This window comes from Ranitomeya variabilis, chromosome 3, assembly GCF_051348905.1.
Source record: "Ranitomeya variabilis isolate aRanVar5 chromosome 3, aRanVar5.hap1, whole genome shotgun sequence".
Taxonomy (NCBI): domain Eukaryota; kingdom Metazoa; phylum Chordata; class Amphibia; order Anura; family Dendrobatidae; genus Ranitomeya; species Ranitomeya variabilis.
The window spans coordinates 209,410,692-209,436,927 of NC_135234.1; positions in this window are offsets into that span (position 1 = coordinate 209,410,692).

Consider the following 26,236-nt stretch of genomic DNA (forward strand, 5'->3'; position numbering starts at 1 on the left):
TTCTGAAAACAGAGAATATGAGCAGCTCTCTGTTGGTATGTGGTCCCCCACAGGTCCGTTCAATATACGGATACGCCATGCTGCACAGTCTGCAGATTCTGGTCTTGCGGGATCTTCTAGCGATTTTGACAATGTTCTACCTCTAAAGAAACGCGCAGTGCCGCGGCACCGCGTTAGTAAAAAACACCCTGTTGCTGAACATTCCTGTTACAGGGGGACCCCTGTGTGGAATGCTGAACACATCAAAATATTTATGTATAAAATACACTGCTCTGATTACAGAGGCAAATTCATTTCAGCTGCCTTAGTAAATATCACGCCTGTCTGATACATACTTTATTAAAGTCTATTAAAACTCATACAGTGACTGTCATTTTTGCACTTCTACATCTGTGTTTTGCTTTTACCGCTTCGGTAAGTTATCACACATGTTCACTATATGTGAACACTGTGTATAAAATACACTGCTCTGATTACAGAGGCAAATTCATTTCAATGTGCCAGCTAGACTCTATTTAATACAGCATATAATGAATAAACAGCATGGTGTATTATAAAACACAATTGTGTCATTTTAGTGAAAAATTAACTAATAATTATACATAATATGTCCAGAATATACTGTACTTTCCTGAAAGTTTCACACTGATAGTTTATCACACATACATACACAACACCCGGGACATGCTGAAAAAATTATGCTGACGCTATTTCATTCTAAATGTGCCGTGGTCAGCTCCCTGAGCTGTAGTTGTAAATAAGACTACACTTAATACAACATATAATGGCCGGGTAGTCTTTTGATAGAGACATACATAACAATATGCTTTTAAACTAACAAAAAGAAGCCACAAGTATGGCTGTTATCTGTACAGGGTGGGGGCGTCTCTGGGTCTGCTTCATTCTAAATGTGCAGTGGTCATCTGTTTCTAAAATACATATTAATGTTTTTGCTTTATATTCTGTAAGAATTTTTATATTATTGAAGTGTTTTTGTCAAAATTTGTCATTGTTCTGGCAGAAATGATCGTTTTAGTGAGAAAATTAACTAATAATTATACATAATATGTCCAGAATATACTGTACTTGCCTGAAAGTTTCGCAATCGCATATAGAAGCTCTATTCACTACAGCAAGCAGTGTGATGTGCCATTGCAGTCTGATACATACTGGTTCAGCAAGACGTGTAATGTGCCAGCTAGACTCTATTTAATACAACATATAATGATAAAAGTAACTATTAATAAAAATAAAATACTGTAACATATGTAAAACATATTCAATAATATTCATATTTTTTAAAGGGAAACCGTCCATGGTTGAGAATATTGTACATTCAGAAGCTGCAATGCGAAAAGAGTACAGTGGTAATGCTCAGCGAGCTGCGCTAGAAAAATCAGGAGAAACACATCTGTTATACGGGGCCTAAGATGTAACTTCATATGAAACTACTGTGATACATTATAAATTGCAAAATAGTTTTGAAGCTTTGTGTAGAAATATATCAGGCAGAGAATATAAAACTACTAGACACTCTAAAAGAATAGTTAAAAGTAGCTATTAATAAAAATAAAATACTGTAACATATGTAAAACATTATATTCAATAATATTCATATTTTTTAAAGGAAAACCGTCCATGGGTGAGAATAGTGTACATTCAGAAGCAGCAATGAGAAATGAGTACAGCGGTAACGCTCAGCGAGCTGCGCTAGAAAAATCAGGAGAAACACATCTGCTATACAAAATGTCAATAAATGGTTTTACAATATCACCCAAACAATCAGCTAGGTCATTATTCTTTATTTTAATCCAGATACATACATGTTGGAAGCAAGAATCATTAGCTGCATGTTATAAAATATGCCAAACGTTATTATATTCACTAATCCAACAAGTTCTTATAAATTGCAAAATAGTTTTGAAGCTTTGTGTAGAAATATATCAGGCAAAGAATATTTGAAGCTTTGTGTAGAAATATATCAGGCAAAGAATATAAAACTACTAGACACTCTAAAAGAATAGTTAAAAGTAACTATTAATAAAAATAAAATACTGTAAAACTTTTTTAGAAAATGTAATTGATTTTGTTCAATAAACTTTATTACTTTTATCTGAAAAGTTCTCTCGTTCTTTATTTTACAAAGATCAGTACTGTTTATAGTATCAAACTGTCAATAAAAGAGGGTCCTAGCTATGAAAATGTCAGAAGCACATCTTATAGCTTGTATTGTATATCTACCCCTGATTATTGACGGGTTATGTGTAAGCCGTGCACTGTTGGTGAATTGGTATATTTTGTCTGTATTTTATCTATTAACCACATGAGCATGTAGCCCCTTATCACACATAACACGACCTCTTAAAACTCATGAAAATGAGAAACTGCGTTATAAGCTGAAAAATATGCTGTTTCATTCTAAATGTGCAGTGGCCAAGCTGTCTCTAAAATACAGCTTACAGAAGACCCCAAAAACAACTAGGATATAATTGTATAACGGGGCACCGTGTGTTATAAAAACACAATTTTATACATATGTACCACAAACAACTGTTTGTGTTAATGTATCCAATTAACAATATGTAAAAATCTAATATAAAAAACAAATACTGGTATAATAATTGCTGTTTGGACAAAAAGAAGAAAAGATGGTGCGCACTCCTGGGTCCGTTAAAATCCTTTCTTTATTGGAACATCAATACACTGACAGACGGGCGGGAGATAACGTGCGGATAGAACAGGACTACAGCTGTTTCACGCAACACTGCGCTTCTACAGGTCCCAATGGCGGACGGAAATGGGGGGGTTGGGTTATATAGTAATTCCCTGGCATTGTTGCCTCCCCTTTCCCGTGCGTCGTTGATGATACACAGCTCCCAGTTTTTAACAAAACATTTGTGCATATAAAATATAAAATATACATAGGTGCTGAATTAAAAATATTATTTAACAACGGATTCGGACTCTAGTGCTAATGAGGAACATATGCCAACAACAGATCCCGAGGAAGCACACTCTTCACGACCCCTCCCTTTAGGAGACGGACACGACGAGGAGGTCGAAGGTATCGCAGTAAAAATGCAAAGAAAAGGGAAAAGGAAGCAGGTGTCGTGGAGACCACCAACATAGAGCCGGTGTCACCGAATACGGTGATCAATTTGACTGATCACGATCTAAATATGTCTCACTATTCTGTCTTATCAAAAGGTCTTAATTTTTGTATACCAGAGCCCTTTGATGTGGTTGAGTTCAAAATTGACTTATATAAAGCAGTGCGCAAAATACATTTGTTTAAGATGTTTAAAACCACAAATAAAAATACAGGCGCCGTCCCGGTAGGAGAGGTACCTTGTCAGGTGGGCCCCCTCGGTTTTATGGCTTCAGTAAGCCAAAATGATGTTCAGGAAGACGCTCTTTTATTGCTTGGATTAACGGACCCCGGGGTGGAACTAACACACACACGGGACATTCCAACACAACCCTTTATGGGTGGCGTTAAATCCACCTTTATGCCCCCAATTTCCCCGGGTAACCCTATTGACATCTTTGAAGCGCAGGTTAATAAAGATATAGAAGCGCTATTATATCAAACTATGCCTTCCAATTTAACCAATATGGAGAATAAAGCCCTCAAAGAAATTCAGAGCTGGCAGGACACTGTTGTACGAGCATCAGACAAAGGGGGAAATATAGTTTTATTAACAAAAAATTATTACTTTGCAGAAGCGCTGAGACAGCTAACGGACGGTAATACTTATGAAAGGCTAAAAAATGATCCCACATTTAAATACCAGAACGAGCTAAGATCTTTATTGAGGGTATATGTGGAGAGGGGAACATTGTCAAAGAGACAGGCAGAGAAATTAATTCCAAGCTCACCTAATAAACCTCATTGGTATCACGTGCCCAAGGTTCATAAATCTTTAAGTAACCCCCCAGGCCGACCAATTGTGTCGGGGGTAGGCTCACTTACAGAGCCATTATCTAGATACCTTGATTGGTTATTACGCCCACTCCTACAAGATATACCATCCTACATAAAAGATACGAACCATCTCTTGCGGACAATAAGAGATTTTACGTGGCAAGAAACATTCAGCCTAGGGTCAATAGATGTAGAAAGCTTGTATACCAGGATACCACAAGACCTAGGAGTGGGAGTCATAAGAGAAATCTTACAAAAAACCCCCACGGATATCCAAACTATTAATTTCATCTGTGATAGTCTAATATTTGTCCTCAAACATAACGCTTTTCAATTTGATGCACAATGGTATACACAACGGGAAGGTACAGCCATGGGTACGTCAGTCGCATGTACCCTGGCAAACCTTTTTTTAGCGTATTTTGAGGACAAATATGTGTACTCAAACACTAACCCTTTTCTCCAGCATATAAAGCTTTTTATTAGATATGTGGATGATGTCCTGGTTATTTGGGATGGGTCAGCAGAGGATTTCAGTAATTTTGTTAGTTTTCTATCAGACAGTAATTGTATGAATATGAAATTTACCTCCCACTACGGTAACCAAAATTTGGATTTCCTGGATGTGAAAATAAATATAAATGAGGGTAAAATCAATACAGAAGTCTTCCGCAAACCCACCGCCTCTAATGCGCTCCTCCATTTTCAAAGTGCCCACCCTTTCTACACAAAACAAGCCCTGCCGTACAGCCAGTTCTTAAGAGTAAAAAGAATTAACAGCAGCCTGAGTGGTTTTGTAAGTCAATCACGCGATTTATATAAACGTTTTCAAAATCGAGGATACCCATGCTCTTTGCTTGATGAAGCTTTAGATAAAGCCACCAAAGAGGACTCTAATGTTAAAACTTTTTGTAATAAAAACAGACAAACAAATGATGAAAAGCAGTTCATATTTAGTTTCAAATATGGTCCAATGGACACTTATATCAGATCCATAATTAGAAAAAACTGGCACATCCTGGGAAAAGATGGAGAACTTACCAGTAGGTTACAGAAGGGACCCCTTTTTGCTAGCCGTCGCAGTAAAAACATAAGAGATATGTTGGTGCGGAATCGCATTGTGACTGATCATACTAATTGGCTTAATAAAGAAATCCCGAAAGGGAATTTTAAGTGTGGGCACTGTAATTTGTGCCCACAACATATGACAGGTAACACTGTTCAGATAGGACCGATTAATCACCAAACCAGGGATTTCATCTCCTGTAAAACCAACTATGTAGTTTATGTTATTTTCTGCCCGTGCGGTTTTTATTATATAGGGAAAACTATCCGCCCCTTATATATTCGAATAAAAGAACACTTTGCCTCAGTTCGGACAGGAAAAGGGGTCCCTCGCCTGATAAATCATGTACGGCAATTTCATTCAGGTGATGTCCAAAAACTCTGCTTCGCAGGCATAGAAAGGGTGTATTCACCAAAAAAGGGGGGCAATTTGAATCAGCTCCTCCTGAGACGCGAAGCACAGTGGATAATGCGCACGAGCGCCACAGGACCGATGGGTCTAAATGAACGTATAGACATGTCAGTATTCTTGTAGGTAGATCTCTCAGTAATGATACTAAATGTTTCTCAGCTGCATGGAAACAGTGTTGTTGTGCTCATGAGTGTATAACAAGTTTACACATACCACGTATTTTTAATTCAGCACCTATGTATATTTTATATTTTATATGCACAAATGTTTTGTTAAAAACTGGGAGCTGTGTATCATCAACGACGCACGGGAAAGGGGAGGCAACAATGCCAGGGAATTACTATATAACCCAACCCCCCCATTTCCGTCCGCCATTGGGACCTGTAGAAGCGCAGTGTTGCGTGAAACAGCTGTAGTCCTGTTCTATCCGCACGTTATCTCCCGCCCGTCTGTCAGTGTATTGATGTTCCAATAAAGAAAGGATTTTAACGGACCCAGGAGTGCGCACCATCTTTTCTTCTTTTTGTCCAAACATTGTATGACGTCTTCGGATGCAGCACCCTCAAGAGGCCGTTATATGTGATTTAAGGAGTCTCTCGTATAAGGATATCTCTTGCATTGTGGGGTAAGTGCACTATAGCGGTGCTGATTATTTTTCTTTTTTCGTTCATGGCATAATAATTGCTGTATCAAACAATATCAGCCTGTATCAAAAGCTGACAGCCGGACAAGGAGAGCCAGCTGCTGACAGGGCGGGGAGGAGGGGTTACACCCTTTTGATACATCTTGATAGGGGCGGGGCACCTGTCAGATTGAGTTTGACGAAAAATCCCGATGCTACACTACTCACCCCTAAGCCTAATCCCAACCCTAACCACACCCCTAACCCCAACACACACATCCGCAACACACCCCTAACCCTAATCCCAACCCTAACCACACCCCTAACCCTAATCCCAACCCTAACCACACCCCTAACCCTAATCCCAACCCTAACCACACCCCTAACCCGAACACACCCCTAGCCCTAATCCCAACCCCAACACACCCCTAACCCCAACACACTCTAATCCCAATCCTAACCATACCCCTAACCCTGACACACCCCTAACCCAACCGTAAACGTAATCCAAACCCTAACCCCAACTCTAGCCCCAGCCCTAACTTTAGCACCAACCCTAACCCTAACTTTAGATCCAACCCTAAACCTAACTTCAGCCCCAACCCCAACTTTAGCCCCAACCCTAACCCTAACTTTAGCCCCAACCCTAACTTCAGCCCCAACCCTAACCCTAATGGGAAAATGGAAATAAAAACATTTTTTAATTTTATTATTTTTCCCTAACTAAGGCGGTGATAATGGGGGTTTGATTTACTATTTATAGCGGGTTTTTATTGCGGGTTTTTATGTTTGGCAGCTGTCATAAAATATTTTTTGTGTTACCACATTCTGAGAGCTATAATTTTTCCATATTTTGGTCCACAGAGTCATGTGAGGTCTTGTTTTTTGAGGGACGAGTTGACGTTTTTATTGGTATCATTTTCGGGCACATGACATTTTTTGATTGCTTTTTATTCCGATTTTTGTTAGGCAGAATGAACAAAAACCAGCAATTCGTGAATTTCTTTTGGGGGGGCGTTTATACCGTTCCGCGTTTGGTAAAATTGATAAATCAGTTTTATTCTTCAGGTTAGTACAATTACAGCGATACCTCATTTATATAATTTTTTTATGTTTTGGCGCTTTTATCTATATATATAATTGTCTAAGGGGTACTTCCGTCTTTCTGTCCTCAACTTCCGTAACGGAAATCCCGCATCGCTGATTGGTCTCGTCAGCTGCCTGTCATGGCTGCTGCGACCAATCAGCGACGGGCACAGTCCGATTAGTCCCTCCCTACTCCCCTGCAGTCAGTGCCTGCCGCCCGCATACTCCCCTCCAGTCACCGCTCACACAGGGTTAATGCCAGCGGTAACGGACCGCGATATGCTGCGGGTAACGCACTCCGTTATCGCTGCTATTAACCCTGTGTGTCCCCAAATTTTTACTATTAATGCTGCCTATGCAGCATCAATAGTAAACAGATGTAATGTTAAAAATAATTAAAAAAAACAACAAACCTGCTATTCTCACCTTCCGTCGAGGCGCGCGCGGCTGCCGCCAGCTTCCGTTCCCAGAGATGCATTGCGAAATTACTCAGAAGACTTAGCGGTCTCGCGAGACCGCTAAGTCATCTGGGTAATTTTGCAATGCATCCTGGGAACGGAAGATGGCGACAGCCGCGCGCGCATCACCAGAGCTTCACTGGATCCCTGCGGGTGAGTATATAACTATTTTTTATTTTAATTATTTTTTTTAAAAGGGATATGGTGCCCACACTGCTAAATACTGCGTGGGCTGTGTTATATAACGCATGGCTGCTGTATATTACGTGGCCAGTGTTAGATACTATGTGGGCTGTGTTTTGTACTGCGTGGGCTGTGCTATATATTACGTGGGCTGTGTTATGTACTGCGTGGCCTGTGTTATATACTACGTGGCCAGTGTTATATACCGCGTGGCTGCTATATACTGCGTGGGCTGTGTTATATAGTACGTGGGCTGTGTTATACTGTCATGTCGGATGCTGTTCACACTAGGGCGTCCGACAGACAGCGGTAATTCCTCATTCGTCCACTGTATGCTCAGGGGCGCCGGCTAGATTGATCCAGATTGTCCGGGGTTAATCTGGCTGGTACTCGGGTTGGAGGCTTAGTCACGCCCATTGCCTTTAAATAGTTTTGCTGGGCTTTGGGCGTCGCCGATTATAGCTTGTGTCTTGTGCCTGGTGATCTCGGTCTGGAGTGGTGGTCTAGGAGAGGAAATATCGTATCTGGTGGTGTATTATCCTTCGCTATATTTCTCCTTCCTATATTTGTATTGTTTTGCCCTGTGCACCTTATAGTGTTTTCCTGTGTGTCTGCGGCGTGGTGCGTTTTTTAGTTTTCCCTGTCTGTGCTTTCTGTAGGGGTTGGTGAGAGGTCTTATCACTGGGTGGCGGGTGGAGGTTTCAGCTTAGTACTGAAACAGGACTCAGGGTCAGGCCTGGGGGCCCAGACATGCACACCTTCAGTGTAAACTCTGGGAGAGGGACAGACAGGGTTTCCCTAGTTTGAGGGATATTGCAGGGGCCCGGGTAATCAGCTGTAGTCTACCCAGTACCCCCGTGACATTATAATCGGCCATATTTTTTGTATTCCATGGATCCCATGACTTCCATAACCCGCCAGTTGGAGGTGCAGGTCACTGAGCTGAGGGAACAGTTCAGCAACAGGGTCTAGTAGTATCTAATGTGCAAGCTGAATCTGTACGCAGAGTTGCTGAGCCAAAGTTTCCTTTACCTGAAAGGTTTGCTGGGGAACGCAGTAAATTTGTTACTTTTCGTGAATCTTGTAAACTATATTTTTGTATGCGCCAGATCTCCTCAGGTAATGAGGCTCAGCGTGTGGGCCTGGTGTTGTCATTACTGAACAGGGATCCTCAAGCATTGGTGTTTTCTTTACCATCTGATTCTGCTGCGTATAACTCAGTGGAGAGTTTTTTTTCTGCTCTTGGACTCATTTATGAGGATCCTGACAAAATGGGTCTAGCAGAATCTAAAATTCGCGCTATCCGCCAGGGGGAGCGTATGGCGGAGGATTACTGTTCTGAATTTCGCCGCTGGGCGGTAGATACACAGTGGAATGATCCCGTGCTGCGGAGTCAGTTTGTTCATGGGGTTTCAGGAAAGGTTAAAAAAGCCCTTCTGATGTACGAGACTCCTGCTTCTCTAGAATCCGCTATGAGTCTTGTTATCTGCATTGATCGCCGTCTGCGGCAGGGGGTGCAAGAGACGCCGCCTATGGGAGAGAGCGTGGGTACACGTGAGGTTGCTGCAGGTGAGCCCACGGAGCCTATGCAAATCGCAGGCGTGTCACATGTGAAGCATCGTGCCCCTTTGCTCAGGAAGCAGAGAGCCTGTTTTTGCTATGGTAAAACTGGTCATTATGTTAATACTTGTCCTCTGCTATCTAAGAAAAGCGCAACGGCGGAAAAACTACTAAGCTCAGAGGGTGTGGAGGAGGCCAATCTGAACTTATGCATATCCTCCATTGTGGTTTCTCAATACATGCTCCCTGCCAAAGTTATGGTCGCTGGCAGAGAGCTGCCAATCACTGTGTTTGTGGATAGTGGTTCTGCCACTAATCTTACTGATGAGGAGTTTGCGCGCTCAGCCGGTTTCAGGATCGAAAAACTGCCTCATCCTATCCGGGTGGTCACCATCAATGCCGCTCCTCTCCCACAGGGAGAGATTACTGAGTTTGTGGCTGAGGTTAAACTCCACATTGGGGTCCTACATTCGGAGCAAGTTACATGTAGGGTGCTCAGTAATCTGCCTGCACAATTGGTTCTGGGTTTTCCATGGTTGGCTATGCACAACCCGGTGATTGACTGGAAAACCCAGGACATCATCCAGTGGAGCGGATACTACCAGGAGAATTGCCTGGCCACGTGTGTGTCCGCTGTGACTCCTAGTATTCCTGAGTCTCTGCTGGATTTCGCAGATGTGTTTTCTGAGAAGGATTGTTCAGAATTGCCACCACACCGTCCCTATGACTGCACTATTAGGTTAAAACCAGGGGCCAAATTGCCGAAAGCTAGGATGTTTAAGATCTCTGGTCCTGAGAGGCAAGCCTTAAAAGACTACATCGCTGAGAGTCTGAGCAAAGGGCACATCAGGCCTTCGTCCTCACCTGTAGCAGCAGGGTTCTTCTCCGTTAAGAAGAAAGATGGGGGCGCATGCGCGGACTCTGACGGAGCCAGACATGCTCTGCTGAGCTCCGTGACCCGATCTGCCAACGAGACCCCACAGAGCGCCGGAATCTCCCTGCTCTCACCGGGAACTTACCGCCATCGCTTCGGAGTCCGGTCCGGCCTGATATGCCAAAGAAAGGCTCTGCGAATCAGCCGGTAAGCCGCACAATAGCCGACTTCCTGACTGGAGGCGGAGTGGGCAAGATGGCCGCCGCAACCTCTTCTATGTCGGCTTCTTCCTCACCGCATGATGACGGGGCCGGCCCTGAGGAATTAGTAATGGCTGCAGGCGATGTTATCCCCACAGCGGCTTTAGTAAAGACACTTCAACAGACTTTCAGGGCTGAGCTCACCACAGCCATGCAGACTGTTACTATGCAGCTGCAAGACATAGCCCAGCGTACCTCAGCCCTGGAAGATAAAATGGATGCCACTGCAGAGGCATTAGAGGAAGACAAAGATACTATTAAGCACCAAGCTGACCGAATTACAGACCTAGAATTAAAATGTGAGGACTACGAAAATAGGTCCCGCAGAAGTAATATTCGAATTCGTGGTCTCCCTGAATCGATTTCAACATTAAAGGATACTGCCTCTGCATTGTTTAAAGCATTACTGCCTGACATAGACCCAAGCCTATTGCACATCACAAGAATACATAGGGCTCTGGGCAAACCCCGCACCTCAGATTTTCCTAGAGATGTTGTTCTCAAGATGCATTACGAAGAATCTAGAGACCTTATACTGGCTGCTACAAGGGACCTGGCTTCCCTACCAGGCCTGCCGGGCTCTGTGAGACTGTATGCTGATCTCTCCCCATCCACACTAGCTAGGAGAAGAGCCCTCAGGCCTGTCACAACAGCGCTTCAGGCTTTGCAGATAAAATATAAATGGGGGTTCCCCTTCGCACTTTCATTTTCTCACAATAATGAACTCTTCACCTGCCGGTCCTTAGAAGATGGCAGAAAAGTGCTTGAACGCGCTGGAGTTCCTCTCCTTGAAGCTGCACCACCTCAACCACAACGGAGACCACGTCCAACTAAAGATTGGATTAATACCCCAAGAACCAGGAGCCAGAATTCCCGGATTACCTGATCACACTTAAAATGGCGCTCAGGCGATTTTCTCTCAAAATTGTTGACATCTTTGTCAGAATGTTATTTGTGCAGTTTCAAAATATAAGGTTTATGCTCTTTCTATAAGGCTATAAGGCATAGCCTTTACGAAGTGATATGTTTCCCTTAAGAAGTTGTTTTCATGTTAGATTCCGAGCCAAATAATATATGCCCTAATGTTACACCCCTCTCTTACTTTACTACCCTCCTCCCCTTCCCCCCCTCTTCCCCTCCCCCCCCTTTCCCCCCTCTTCCCCTCCCCCCCTCTTCCCCTACCCCCCCTTTTCCCCCCTCCCCTTTCCCCCTCCCCCTCCCTTTCCCCCCCCCCCTTTTTTTTTTTTCTCCCTTCTCCCCCTCTCTCTACTCCCCTTTCCCTCACTTATAAGGGCATTATCATATAGGGGTTGGATTATCGGGTACTTTACATGCTGCTCACTTTTGGTGATATCTGGATCCCCCGTTAATATGGAGATCCGAATCACCATACAATTTGGGTTTTGGGCCCATTTAATGGTGTACTTTTTGTTAGTTGTCATTGTTTCCCCCTGTTATGTCTCCTTCCCACTGTGTCTCCACAGAAATGGCTCTTCATACCGATATTGCCCATATCGACCACGGTCTGTTATCAAGAAGATTAATTTGAAATCCCAGGTCACTTTGTTCCTCAGCAGTTGTTGGCTGTGCTGTCATGTGTAGAGTTCTTTCCCATAACGTAAGGGGGTTTAACTCCCCCATGAAACGTAGAAAAGCCTTTATAGATTATCACAAGCAAAAACCCGATATCATATGTCTACAAGAAACTCATTTCTCCAGGTCCTCAACCCCCAAATATTTTGATTCTCACTATGCGCGTTTTCATTTAGCTTCTTGGGATCGGAAAACTAGAGGAGTGGCCATATTCATCAGAAACAGTCTCCCATTCCAGGTTGAGAACACATATTCAGATTCGGAGGGTAGGTTTATAATTATCCATGGTACTCTGCAAGGCCAAAATATTTGCATAGTAAATAGCTATCTCCCCGCCAATACTCAAACCTTAGTGTTAAAACTTATCCTGTCCAAAATATCTACTATCCCCTACCTTCACTTGATATGGTGTGGAGATTTTAATCTCACTTTGAACCCGCTCCTAGACAGTAGCGCTCTGAGAAGATCCGACATATCCAAATCAGATAGGAAAAAAATTGTGCATTTGTTGAGCGAGAATAGACTGGTAGATGCATGGAGGGAAATGTTGTGAATTTGGTTTTTGGGCTCCCCCGGTGGTCACTGGTGGTACTGGACTTGTGTGCTTCACTTTCTCTGTTCACCTGTTTCCATCAGGATATGGGAGTATCCTATTTAGCCTTGCTGCTCAGTTATTCTAGTGCCGGCCATCAATGTAACCAGAGCCTTTCTGTTGCATGTTCCTGCTTCTAGACTACTATCAGCTAAGTTGGACTCTTAGTCCTAAGTTTGTTTTGCATTTTTGTTCCAGTTTACAGTTATGTTATTTTTCTGTAGCTGGAAGCTCTTGTGGGCCGAAATTGCCACTCCGGTGTCATGAGTTGACACATGAGTCTTAAAGTAATTTCGGGATGGTATTTTAATAGGGTTTTCAGCTGACCGTGAAGTTCCCTATTGTATCTTCTTGCTATCTAGTAAGCGGACCTCGCTTTGCTGAACCTACCTTCATACTACGTATGTCTTTTCCTCTGAACTCACCGTCAATATATGTGGGGGGCTTCTGTCTCCTTTTTGGGGGAATTTCCCTAGAGGTAAGCCAGGTCTGTCTTTTCCTCTATTAGGGTTAGTTAGTCCTCCGGCTGGCGCTGGGCGTCTAGGGATAAAACGTAGGTACGTCACCCGGCCACTGTTAGTTGTGTGATAGGTTTAGCTCACGGTCAGCTCGAGATTCCATCACCCAAGAGCTGTTCTGTTATTTATGTTCTCTGACTTTCCCTTGCCATTGGGAACCATGACAGTATGGCCGGCCAAGGGTTAAAACCGTTGGCAGAAGAAAGGAGAGAAAAAAGAAGTCTGCAGATTTTTTTTTTTTTTTTTTTCTTCTGAGCTTGCTTTTTAGTTGACTCAGTTGCATTTCTGCTCTAATTGCAGCCTTTGTCTCTCTCTCTCCTTCTAATCCTTGAATGGCTCTGATCTCACCTGATTAAAATGGATCCTCAGAGTTTGGCTACAGGTTTGAATAATCTTGCTATGAAGGTTCAAAATTTACAGGATTTGGTTATTCATGCTCCTATATCTGAACCTAGAATTCCTATACCAGAATTTTTCTCCGGGGATAGATCTCGTTTCCTGAATTTTAAAAATAATTGTAAATTATTTCTTTCCCTGAGATCTCGCTCCGCTGGAGATCCCGCACAGCAGGTTAAGATAGTAATTTCCTTGCTGCGGGGTGACCCTCAAAACTGGGCATTTGCATTGGCACCCGGGGATCCTGCGTTGCTCAATGTGGATGCGTTTTTTCTGGCTTTGGGGTTGCTTTATGAGGAACCTAACTTAGAGATTCAGGCTGAAAAAGCCTTGATGGCCCTATCTCAAGGGCAAGATGAAGCTGAAATATACTGCCAAAAATTTCGTAAATGGTCTGTGCTTACTCAGTGGAATGAGTGCGCCCTGGCGGCGAATTTCAGAGAGGGTCTCTCTGATGCCATTAAAGATGTTATGGTGGGGTTCCCTGCACCTACAGGTCTGAATGAGTCCATGACAATGGCTATTCAGATTGATCGGCGTTTGCGGGAGCGCAAACCTGTGCACCATTTAGCGGTGTCTTCTGAGAAGGCTCCAGAAAATATGCAATGTGATAGAATTCTGTCCAGAAGCGAACGGCAGAATTTTAGGCGAAAAAATGGGTTGTGCTTCTATTGTGGTGATTCAACTCATGTTATATCAGCATGCTCTAAACGTACAAAAAAGGTTGATAAGTCTATTTCAATTGGCACTTTACAGTCTAAGTTTATTCTGTCTGTGACCTTGATTTGTTCATTATCGTCAATTACCGCGGATGCCTATGTCGACTCTGGCGCCGCTTTGAGTCTAATGGATTGGTCCTTTGCCAGGCGCTGTGGGTTTGATCTAGAGCCTCTGGAAGTTCCTATACCTCTGAAGGGTATTGACTCTACACCATTGGCTAGTAATAAACCACAATACTGGACACAAGTGACTATGCGTATGAATCCAGACCATCAGGAGATGATTCGCTTCCTTGTGTTGTACAATCTACATGACGTTTTGGTGCTCGGATTACCATGGTTACTATCTCATAACCCAGTCCTTGACTGGAAAGCAATGTCTGTGTTAAGCTGGGGATGTCAGGGGGCTCATGGGGACGTACCTTTGGTTTCCATTTCGTCATCTATTCCCTCTGAGATTCCGGAATTTTTATCTGATTATCGTGATGTTTTTGAGGAGCCTAAGCTTGGTTCACTACCTCCTCACAGAGATTGCGATTGTGCCATAGATCTGATTCCGGGCAGTAAATTTCCAAAGGGTCGTTTATTTAATCTATCTGTACCTGAACATGCTGCTATGCGAGAATATATTAAGGAGTCCCTGGAAAAGGGACATATTCGTCCTTCTTCATCTCCCTTAGGAGCCGGTTTTTTCTTTGTATCTAAAAAAGATGGCTCTTTGAGGCCGTGTATTGATTATCGACTCTTGAATAAAATTACAGTCAAATATCAGTATCCTCTGCCACTGCTTACTGATTTGTTTGCTCGAATAAAAGGGGCTAAGTGGTTCTCTAAGATTGATCTCCGTGGGGCGTATAATTTGGTGCGAATTAAGCAGGGGGATGAGTGGAAAACCACATTTAATACGCCCGAGGGCCATTTTGAGTATTTAGTAATGCCTTTTGGTCTTTCAAATGCCCCTTCAGTCTTTCAGTCCTTTATGCATGACATTTTCCGTGAATATTTGGATAAATTTATGATCGTGTATCTGGATGATATTTTGATTTTTTCGGATGACTGGGATTCTCATGTCCAACAGGTCAGGAGGGTTTTTCAGGTTTTGCGGGCTAATTCCTTGTGTGTGAAGGGTTCTAAGTGTATTTTTGGGGTTCAAAAGATTTCTTTTTTGGGGTACATTTTTTCCCCCTCTTCCATTGAGATGGATCCTGTCAAGGTTCGGGCTATTTGTGATTGGACGCAACCTTCTTCTCTTAAGAGCCTTCAGAAATTTTTGGGCTTTGCTAATTTTTATCGTCGATTTATAACTGGTTTTTCTGATGTTGCTAAACCTTTGACTGATTTGACCAAAAAGGGTGCTGATGTTGCTGATTGGTCCCCTGCTGCTGTGGAGGCCTTTCGGGAGCTTAAGCGCCGCTTTTCTTCCGCCCCTGTGTTGCGTCAGCCTGATGTTACTCTTCCTTTTCAGGTTGAGGTCGATGCTTCCGAGATCGGAGCTGGGGCGGTCTTGTCGCAGAAAAGTTCCAACTGCTCCGTGATGAGACCTTGTGCGTTCTTTTCTCGAAAATTTTCACCCGCCGAGCGAAATTATGATATTGGTAATCGGGAGCTTTTGGCTATGAAGTGGGCTTTTGAGGAGTGGCGTCATTGGCTTGAGGGGGCTAGACATCAGGTGGTGGTATTGACCGATCACAAGAATTTGATTTATCTTGAGTCTGCCAGGCGCTTGAATCCTAGACAGGCGCGCTGGTCGTTGTTTTTCTCTCGGTTTAATTTTGTGGTCTCATACTTACCGGGTTCTAAAAATGTGAAGGCGGATGCCCTTTCTAGGAGTTTTGAGCCTGATTCCCCTGGTGATTCTGAACCTACAGGTATCCTTAAGGATGGGGTGATATTATCTGCTGTTTCCCCAGACCTGCGACGGGCTTTGCAGGAGTTTCAGGCGGATAGACCTGATCGTTGCCCGCCTGGTAGACTGTTTGTTCCTGATGATTGGACCAGTAGAGTCATCTCGGAGGTTCATTCTTCTGTGTTGGCAGGTCATCCCGGGATCTTTGGTACCAGGGATTTGGTGGCTAGGTCCTTCTGGTGGCCTTCCCTGTCTCGAGATGTACGAGTTTTTGTGCAGTCTTGTGATGTTTGTGCTCGGGCCAAACCTTGTTGTTCTCGGGCTAGCGGATTGTTGTTATCTTTGCCTATTCCGAAGAGGCCTTGGACTCACATCTCTATGGATTTTATTTCTGATCTCCCTGTTTCTCAGAAAATGTCTGTCATCTGGGTGGTGTGTGACCGTTTTTCAAAGATGGTTCATTTGGTGCCCTTGCCTAAGTTGCCTTCCTCATCCGAGTTGGTTCCTCTGTTTTTTCAAAATGTGGTTCGCTTGCATGGTATTCCGGAGAATATCGTTTCTGACAGGGGGACCCAGTTCGTGTCTAGATTTTGGCGGGCGTTCTGTGCTAGGATGGGCATTGATTTGTCTTTTTCGTCTGCGTTCCATCCTCAGACTAATGGCCAGACTGAGCGAACTAATCAGACCTTGGAGACTTATTTGAGGTGTTTTGTGTCTGCAGATCAGGATGACTGGGTTGCCTTTTTGCCGTTGGCGGAGTTTGCCCTCAATAATCGGGCTAGTTCTGCCACTTTGGTTTCTCCTTTCTTTTGCAATTCGGGGTTTCATCCTCGTTTTTCTTCCGGTCAGGTGGAGTCTTCGGATTGTCCTGGAGTGGATACTGTGGTGGATAGGTTGCATCGGATTTGGGGACAGGTGGTGGACAATTTGGAGTTGTCCCAGGAAAAGACTCGGCATTTTGCTAACCGCCGTCGTCGTGTTGGTCCTCGTCTTCGTGTTGGGGACTTGGTGTGGTTGTCTTCTCGTTTTGTCCCTATGAGGGTTTCTTCTCCTAAGTTTAAGCCTCGGTTCATCGGCCCGTATAAGATTTTGGAGATTCTTAACCCCGTGTCCTTTCGATTGGACCTCCCAGCATCTTTTTCTATCCATAATGTCTTCCATCGGTCATTATTGCGCAGGTATGAGGTACCGGTTGTGCCTTCCGTTGAGCCTCCCGCTCCGGTGTTGGTTGAGGGTGAATTGGAGTACGTTGTGGAGAAGATCTTGGACTCCCGTGTTTCCAGACGGAAACTTCAGTATCTGGTCAAGTGGAAGGGCTACGGTCAGGAGGATAATTCTTGGGTGACAGCCTCTGATGTTCATGCCTCTGATTTGGTCCGTGCCTTTCATAGGGCTCATCCTGATCGCCCTGGTGGTTCTTGTGAGGGTTCGGTGCCCCCTCCTTGAGGGGGGGGTACTGTTGTGAATTTGGTTTTTGGGCTCCCCCGGTGGTCACTGGTGGTACTGGACTTGTGTGCTTCACTTTCTCTGTTCACCTGTTTCCATCAGGATATGGGAGTATCCTATTTAGCCTTGCTGCTCAGTTATTCTAGTGCCGGCCATCAATGTAACCAGAGCCTTTCTGTTGCATGTTCCTGCTTCTAGACTACTATCAGCTAAGTTGGACTCTTAGTCCTAAGTTTGTTTTGCATTTTTGTTCCAGTTTACAGTTATGTTATTTTTCTGTAGCTGGAAGCTCTTGTGGGCCGAAATTGCCACTCCGGTGTCATGAGTTGACACATGAGTCTTAAAGTAATTTCGGGATGGTATTTTAATAGGGTTTTCAGCTGACCGTGAAGTTCCCTATTGTATCTTCTTGCTATCTAGTAAGCGGACCTCGCTTTGCTGAACCTACCTTCATACTACGTATGTCTTTTCCTCTGAACTCACCGTCAATATATGTGGGGGGCTTCTGTCTCCTTTTTGGGGGAATTTCCCTAGAGGTAAGCCAGGTCTGTCTTTTCCTCTATTAGGGTTAGTTAGTCCTCCGGCTGGCGCTGGGCGTCTAGGGATAAAACGTAGGTACGTCACCCGGCCACTGTTAGTTGTGTGATAGGTTTAGCTCACGGTCAGCTCGAGATTCCATCACCCAAGAGCTGTTCTGTTATTTATGTTCTCTGACTTTCCCTTGCCATTGGGAACCATGACAGGGAAACCAATGACTCGACAAGGGGCTATACTTTCTTCTCTTCTGTGCACAGGACATATTCAAGAATCGACCTGCACTTGATCACAGCACATTCACTGCCATCCACTTTATTTTCCCGCCATATCCCGTCCTCGTGGTCTGACCATGACGTCGTATTCTCTGTGTTTAATTTTAATATTGCGACATCGCGTCTGTTTAGATGGCGTCTAAATGAATCCCTCATCACAGATCCTCTCACCATCACCTACATTAAAGAAGAATTAAAGTTCTATTTCCAAACTAATGTAAACGAGGACTCGTCTCCTGGAAACGTATGGCTGGCCCATAAAAAATTTATTACGGGATCCTTTATAAAACTGGCCGCCAATAAAAAAAAGAATAGATCTGAACTTCAAAATAAATTAGAGGCTAAGCTGGTGAAACTAGAACAAGCAAACCAAATGTCTACCTCACGTTATCTAATTAAACAGATACAAAGTACTAAATTGCAACTAGATGCCACACTTACTAATAGAACTGAGAGGGCATTAACCTGGACCAGGGCCACTTTTTATAGACAAGCCAACAAGCCAAGTAAAATGTTGGCGCGCCAGTTAAGAATAAAAGAATTGCTAAATACGGTTCCATCAATTAAAGATTCTAAAGGCCGAGTGTCGGCTCACCCCGAAATTATCTACAAGGAATTTCATGAATACTATCAAAAACTTTACTCTTCCCCGCAATCCCCTCCCCCCCATCTTTTGCAATCCTTTCTACAAAACTTAACACTTCCAAAAATTAATGAATCCACATCTCAACAACTTCAAGCTAATATAACAGATGAGGAAATAAAACTCACAATAAAAAATTTGAAAATGGGTAAGGCACCCGGCCCCGATGGCCTCACAACCCTCTACTACAAAAAGTTCCAGGATGCACTTACGCCACACATAAAAAATTTCTGTAACGCTCTTCTGTCTGGATCCCAGATGCCCCCTGAATTTTATTTTGCGCAAGTGGCTGTGATCCCCAAACCGAAAAAGGACCATCTATTAACTAAAAACTACCGGCCCATCTCACTACTAAATGTGGACCTCAAAATATTCACGTCAATTATTGCTGACAGATTCAACAAAATACTTCCCTCACTAATACATGGAGACCAGGTGGGTTTTATACCCCTGAGGCAAGGTCCTGACAACATAAGAAGAAACCTAAATATTATCCACTCTGCTCATAACTCGCAAAAATCGACCTTACTATTATCATTAGATATTGAAAAGGCCTTTGATTCCTTATCCTGGACTTACCTCTTCACGATCCTTCCCAAATTTGGTATCCCCCAGACTCTACTTTCTAGTCTTCATCTGTTGTATGATAATCCGACTGCATATCTCAAATTACCCTCAATACAGCCTCTTCCGATTAATATTGGGAGAGGATCTAGACAAGGTTGCCCCCTATCACCAGCATTATTTGCTTTAGCGATGGAACCTTTAGCTGAAGCCATTAGAAGTAACCCTAACATACTAGGCCCTTCAGGCCTTGGTAGCCAATATAAGGTTAGTCTCTTCGCTGACGACCTCTTACTGACCATCACCAACCCTTACACTACCCTCCCCAATCTGTTTGCGACACTCCGTGAGTTTGAGTTGGTCTCGGGCCTTAAAATTAATATCGAAAAGTCTGAAGCTTTATTCATAAATACCCCTGTAGAGATACAGTCAAGTCTAATCACCCAATTTGGATTTACCAAAAGAGAACACTTCCTGACATATTTGGGAATAAATCTTACCACCAATAAGTCAACGCTTTATAAATGGAACTATGTTCCACTAATTCAGAACCTCCGGAGGGATGTGGCCAGATGGTCTACATTGACATTGTCTTGGCTTGGAAGATTAAATGCCATTAAAATGGTGTCTCTACCCCGGTTTTTATATTTATTTCGCTCCCTTCCCATTTCAGTACCCTTAGGGATGTTCCAGGAAATACACTCTGTTATTTCAAAATTCATTTGGCAGGGGAAAAAACCTAGAATTAAGCAAAAGATGATGTTTGTGCACAGAAAAAGAGGTGGTTTGTCCTTACCTAATTTTATGGCCTATTTTAAAGCTGCTCAAATTGCTCAATTAACCAGTGTCTGCTCAACCAATAACAAACCAAGATGGGTCCATTTAGAATCTTACCTGTTAAAACCCTATTCTCTGTCAGGTTTACTATGGACCACAGAGAAACTGCCACATGACATCTCTATCAAAACACCTTTTGCTTCTCAATCACTAATTCTTTGGCGTAAAGAGAGATTCAAACTTGGGCTCCAATCTAAATCTACACCACTACAATACTTATTTAGCAATCCAATGTTCAGACCGGGTTTGGACCTCCGCCCTTATTCTTGGTGGATACTAAATGGTATAGCTACGTTGAGACATTTGTGTACCCCATTCAATACATTGTTAACTATACAAGAATTCATTCAGAAACATAATCCCCCAGTTCGAGAAGCCTTCCGTTTGAACCAAATTTTTAATTTTGCCAAACAAAATGTAGCGAATAAAGCTACCCCCCCTTTATCTGGCTTCGAACAAAAGTGTCTCTCTGACCCCTTGGGAAGGGGGACAATTTCTTTACTATATTCCACAATTAATGCTACACATGACAATGAGAAATTAAAGTATATGAAACAATGGGAAAAAGACCTGGGATTTACTATGACCTTGGAAGATTGGCACAGATGTTGTGACAACATCTCCAGGGGTAGCCACCAGGTTTCGTTGGTGGAATCTTCCATCAAAGTCCTTCAGAGGACATATTTAGTACCTACTAGACTCAAGGTCATTTATCCTCATTTATCTGATATGTGTTTTAGAGGTTGTAATGTCCCAGGTGATATGAAACATATCTGGTGGAACTGTCCCCTAGTCTTGACGCTTTGGCAAGAAGTAAAAGCCATAGCAGAGAAAATGTTTAATAGAATTGTCCATCTTGACCCGATTGTTTTCTTATTGGGTTCTAAACATCCTGGTTTCTCGAAGTATTCACATAAACTGCTTAATCTACTATGCATGGCAACTAAGATACATATAGCATCCAAGTGGAAGACTTCATCGCTTTCTATATCTGCGGTCAAAGACAGAATGAATGCAATAATGCTATACGAACGTATTCAAGCGACTAGAACAGACAGTTGGAATACATTCTTTCGGACATGGTCGCCTTGGCTGGACCTGGACTCCAACGCTTGCTTGTCTCAGGCTCTAGTACTCTCTCCATAATGTCTCTTTTTTTTTGTGGAACTTGGAAGATCTTCCTTTGTTCTATTTGAAACTCGCCATTTTATCTAACCCCCTCTTCCACCCAAAATCCATCAAGATTTTAACGTACACATTCAATTTTACTTATATTTCCTTACAGTGATACATACTAATGTGTTCAAGTGGTCAATGTCTGCTGAAATTTTTCATAATGCCATAAAGTGGTTTGGCATCACCCCCATCCCTATTGTGTCTTCCACCCTGTTTTCGTCCTGTCTTTATATGTAAAAAATTGGTTTATTTCAGGATCTCATAGTTGATTGTTTTACAAATATGTAATCATCCCCTGCGTGGGTAAACTATTCCTGATCTGTTTATTGTTAAAAACATAATAAAACTCATTGAAACAAAAAAAAAGAAGAAAGATGGCGGTTTACGCCCGTGTCTGGATTTCAGGGAGTTAAACCAGATTACGGTTCGTGACCCATACCCTATGCCGCTGATACCCGATCTGTTCAATCAGGTGGCTGGTGCTAGGTGGTTCTCTAAGCTTGACCTCAGGGGGGCGTACAACCTCATAAGAGTCCGTCAAGGGGATGAGTGAAAAATGGCTTTTAATACTCCTGAGGGTCATTTTGAAAATCTGGTGATGCCATTTGGTTTGACAAACGCGCCTGCTGTATTTCAACATTTCATAAACGATGTGTTCTCTCATGTCCTGGGAAAATTCATTATTGTGTACCTTGATGACATTCTCATCTGTTCATGCGACCGTGATACTCATTTAGAGCATGTTAGGCAGGTGTTACAGCTACTCAGAGAGAATAAGCTCTATGCTAAATTGGAGAAATGTGTATTTTCGGTTCAGGAGTTGCCTTTCTTGGGTTATATTGTGTCCGCTTCTGGGTTTAAAATGGACGCCGCTAAGGTGCAAGCGGTGCTGCGTTGGAAACGGCCTGATAACGTAAAAGCACTCCAGCGGTTCCTTGCGTTTTCTAACTATTATAGAAAGTTTATCAAAAACTTTTCTACCATTGCTAAACATGACAAAAAAAGGTACCGATTTCTCCGCCTGGTCTGAGCCTGCTGTGCGCGCATTCGAGTTTCTGAAGAACAGTTTTGCTTCAGCTCCCATTCTGGTGCAACTGGATGTATCGAAACCATTTACCGTGGAAGTCGATGCGTCTGAAGTTGGAGTGGGGGCGGTGCTGTCTCAAGGCTCATCCTTGAGCGAGTTGCGTCCATGCGCCTATTTCTCCAAGAAACTGTCGCCCACTGAACGTAACTACGATATCGGCAACAGGGAGTTGTTGGCTATCAAGTCGGCTTTTGAGGAATGGCGACACTTTTTGGAGGGGTCGGTTCACCAGGTTACTGTTATTACCGACCATAAGAATTTGCTTTATTTGGAGTCAGCCAAGCATCTGTCCCCCAGGCAGGCTCGCTGGGCATTGTTTTTCACGCGGTTCAACTTTTTTGTTACTTACCGACCTGGGTCTAAGAACACTAAGGCGGATGCTTTGTCCAGGTGTTTTCCAGGGGGAGAACCTCGGGAAGAACCGGTACCCATCCTCCAAAAAGGTGTAGTGGTCTCGGCTCTCACGACAGAGGTTGAGGCTGAGATTGCCGTGGCTCAGGAGGAAGTACCACCAGAACTTCCCGTTAACAAATCGTTTGAACCGCTCCATCTTCGCCTAAATATATTGGCAGAGCATCATGATGCTGTCCTGGCTGGTCACCCAGGGGTTAGGGGTACTTTGGAGTTGGTGTCACGTCGGTTTTGGTGGCCCAAAATCCGACAGGATGTGGTCTCATACGTGTCAGCATGCACCACGTGCGCTAGGGCTAAGATGCCCCGATTCCGTCCTGCTGGCACACTACTTCCTCTCGAGGTACCCAGTAGGCCATGGACGGAGATCTCCATTGATTTTATCACGGACTTGCCCTCCTCAGCTGGGAACACGGTCATCTTGGTGATTGTTGATCGGTTCTCAAAAATGTCGCACTTTGTGTCTTTGCCTTCGTTGCCTAACGCTAAGACTCTGGCTCAGGTATTTGTGCAGGAGGTGGTCAGACTTCACGGGGTCCCGTCTGACATCGTGTCTGATAGGGGTACTCAGTTTGTGGCAAAATTTTGGAAAGCATTTTGCTCACGGCTGGGGATCAAGTTGTCGCATTCTTCGGCATTTCATCCTCAGTCAAATGGTCAGACCGAGCGTATGAACCAAAATTTGGAGCAGTACTTACGCCGTTTTGTTTCTGACAACCAGGAGGAGTGGTCGACGTTCCTTCCTTTGGCTGAGTTTGCGATAAATAATCACCACCAGGAATCTTCTGGTGAGTCTCCGTTCTTTTGTGTTTACGGGCACCATCCTCAATTTTGTACTTTGAGTCAGGCGTCCCGGAGGAGGACCTGTTAGGAGCACAACTGTCTTCCGTCTGGAGGAAAGTGAAACAGCGCATGTTGAGCGTGGGTGCAAGGTACAAACGTGTGGCTCACAGTAGACGTGTCCGTCTGAGTGTGGGTGACTGGGTGTGGTTGTCCACAAAAACATAAGACTCAAAATACCATCCCTTAAATTGGGTCCTAGGTTTATTGGTCTGTTTAGGGTCGCCGCCATCATTAACCCGGTTGCCTACCGATTGGAGCTCTGTTGTGAATTAGACTTTTTGGCTCCCTCTTGTGGTCACTAGTGATATGACTCTGGGGATTGTCTTTCCTCAGTTTGGCACCCACCTGGGTCGTTAGTCCAGGGGTGTTGCTATATAAACTTCCTGGATCCTCAGTCCAGTGCCTGGCATCGTTGTAATCAGATCCTTTCTGTTTGCTCCTGTCTGCTGGTCCGGGTTCTTGCAAAATTAAGCTAAGTCCTGCTTCCTTGTTTTTTGGTTATCTGTATTGCTCTTATTTTCTGTCCAGCTTGTACTAAATGTGATTCCTGATTTTGCTGGAAGCTCTAGGGGGCTGGTATTCTCCCCCCGGGCCGTTAGACGGTTCGGGGGTTCTTGAATATCCAGCGTGGAAATTTTGATAGGGTTTTCGCTGACCGTATAAGTCATCTTACTATATTCTGCTATTAGTCAGTGGGCCTCTCTTTGCTAAATATCTAGTTCATTCTTACATTTGTCTTTTCTCCTTACCTCACCGTTATTATTTGTGGGGGGCTTGTATCCAACTTTTGGGGTCTTTTCTCTGGAGGCAAGAAAGGTCTATCTTTTCCCTTCTAGGGTTAGTTAGTTCTCCGGCTGGCGCGAGACGTCTAGAACCAACGTAGGCACGTTCCCCGGCTGCTGCTATTTGTGGTGCTAGGATTAGATATACGGTTAGCCCAGTTACCACTGCCCTATGAGCTGGTTTTTTATGTTTGCAGACTTGGTATGTACTTTTGAGACCCTCTGCCATTGGGGTCATAACAGAGCTCCCTACGGTATATAAGATTCACAACGTGTTCCACAGATCGTTATTAAAAAAGGTGGGGGGTTCTGTGGACGCTGCGCTGATGCCTCCTCCAGTCTTGGTGGATGGCAGTTTAGAGTTTGAAGTCTCCAAGGTGGTTGACTCTCGAGTGGTACAGTACCTGGTACACTGGCGTGGTTATGGGCAGGAGGAGAGGTCTTGGGTACCAGCCTCGGATATACATGCGGACCGGCTGGTCAGTATGTTTCACCGCCGCCATCTGGACAAGCCGGGTCCTATAAGTCGTGAGGGCCCTGGGGTCCCTCGTAGAAGGCGGGGTACTGTCATGTCGGACGCTGTTCACACTAGGGCGTCTGACAGACAGCGGTAGTTCCTCATTTGTCCACTATATGCTCAGTGGCGCCGGCTAGATTGATCCAGATTGTCCGGGGTTAATCTGGCTGGTACTCGGGTTGGAGGCTTAGTCACGCTCATTGCCTTTAAATAGCTTTGCTGGGCTTTGGGCGTCGCCGATTATAGCTTGTGTCTTGTGCCTGGTGATCTCGATCTGGAGTGGTGGTCTAGGAGAGGAAATTGTTGTGAATCTGCTTTTGGGCTCCTTCTGGTGGTGGCTGGTGGTACTGGTGACTCGGGTGTGTTTTCTTTCTCAGTTCACCTGTTTTCATCAGTAGTGGGGAGTTCCTATTTATTCCTGCTCTTCAGTCATTGCCTTGCCGGCCATCAATGTAACTAGAGCCTTTCGGTTGCATGTTCCTGCTCCTAGACTACTGATCAGCTAAGTTGGACTCTTAGTCCTAAGTTTGTTTGCACTTTTTGTTCCAGTTTACAGTTATGTCATTCTCTGTAGCTGGAAGCTCTTGTGGGCTGAAATTACCACTCCGGTGTCATGAGTTGACACATGAGTCTTAAAGTAATTTCAGGATGGTATTTTAAAAGGGTTTTCAGCTGACCGTGCAGTTCCCTTTTGTATCTTTCTACTATCTAGTAAGCGGACCTCTCTTTGCTGAACCTACCTTCATACTGCGTATGTCTTTTCCTCTGAACTCACCGTCAATATATGTGGGGGGCTTCTGTCTCCTTTTCGGGGGAATTTCCCTAGAGGTAAGCCAGGTCTGTTTTTTCCTCTACTAGGGTGAGTTAGTTCTCCGGCTGGCGAGAGGCGTCTAGGGATAAGACTTAGGCACGCCCCCCGGCCACTATTAGTTGTGTGGTAGGTTTAGCTCACGGTCAGCTCGAGATTCCATCACCCAAGAGCTCGTCCGTTATTTATGTGTCCTGACGTTCC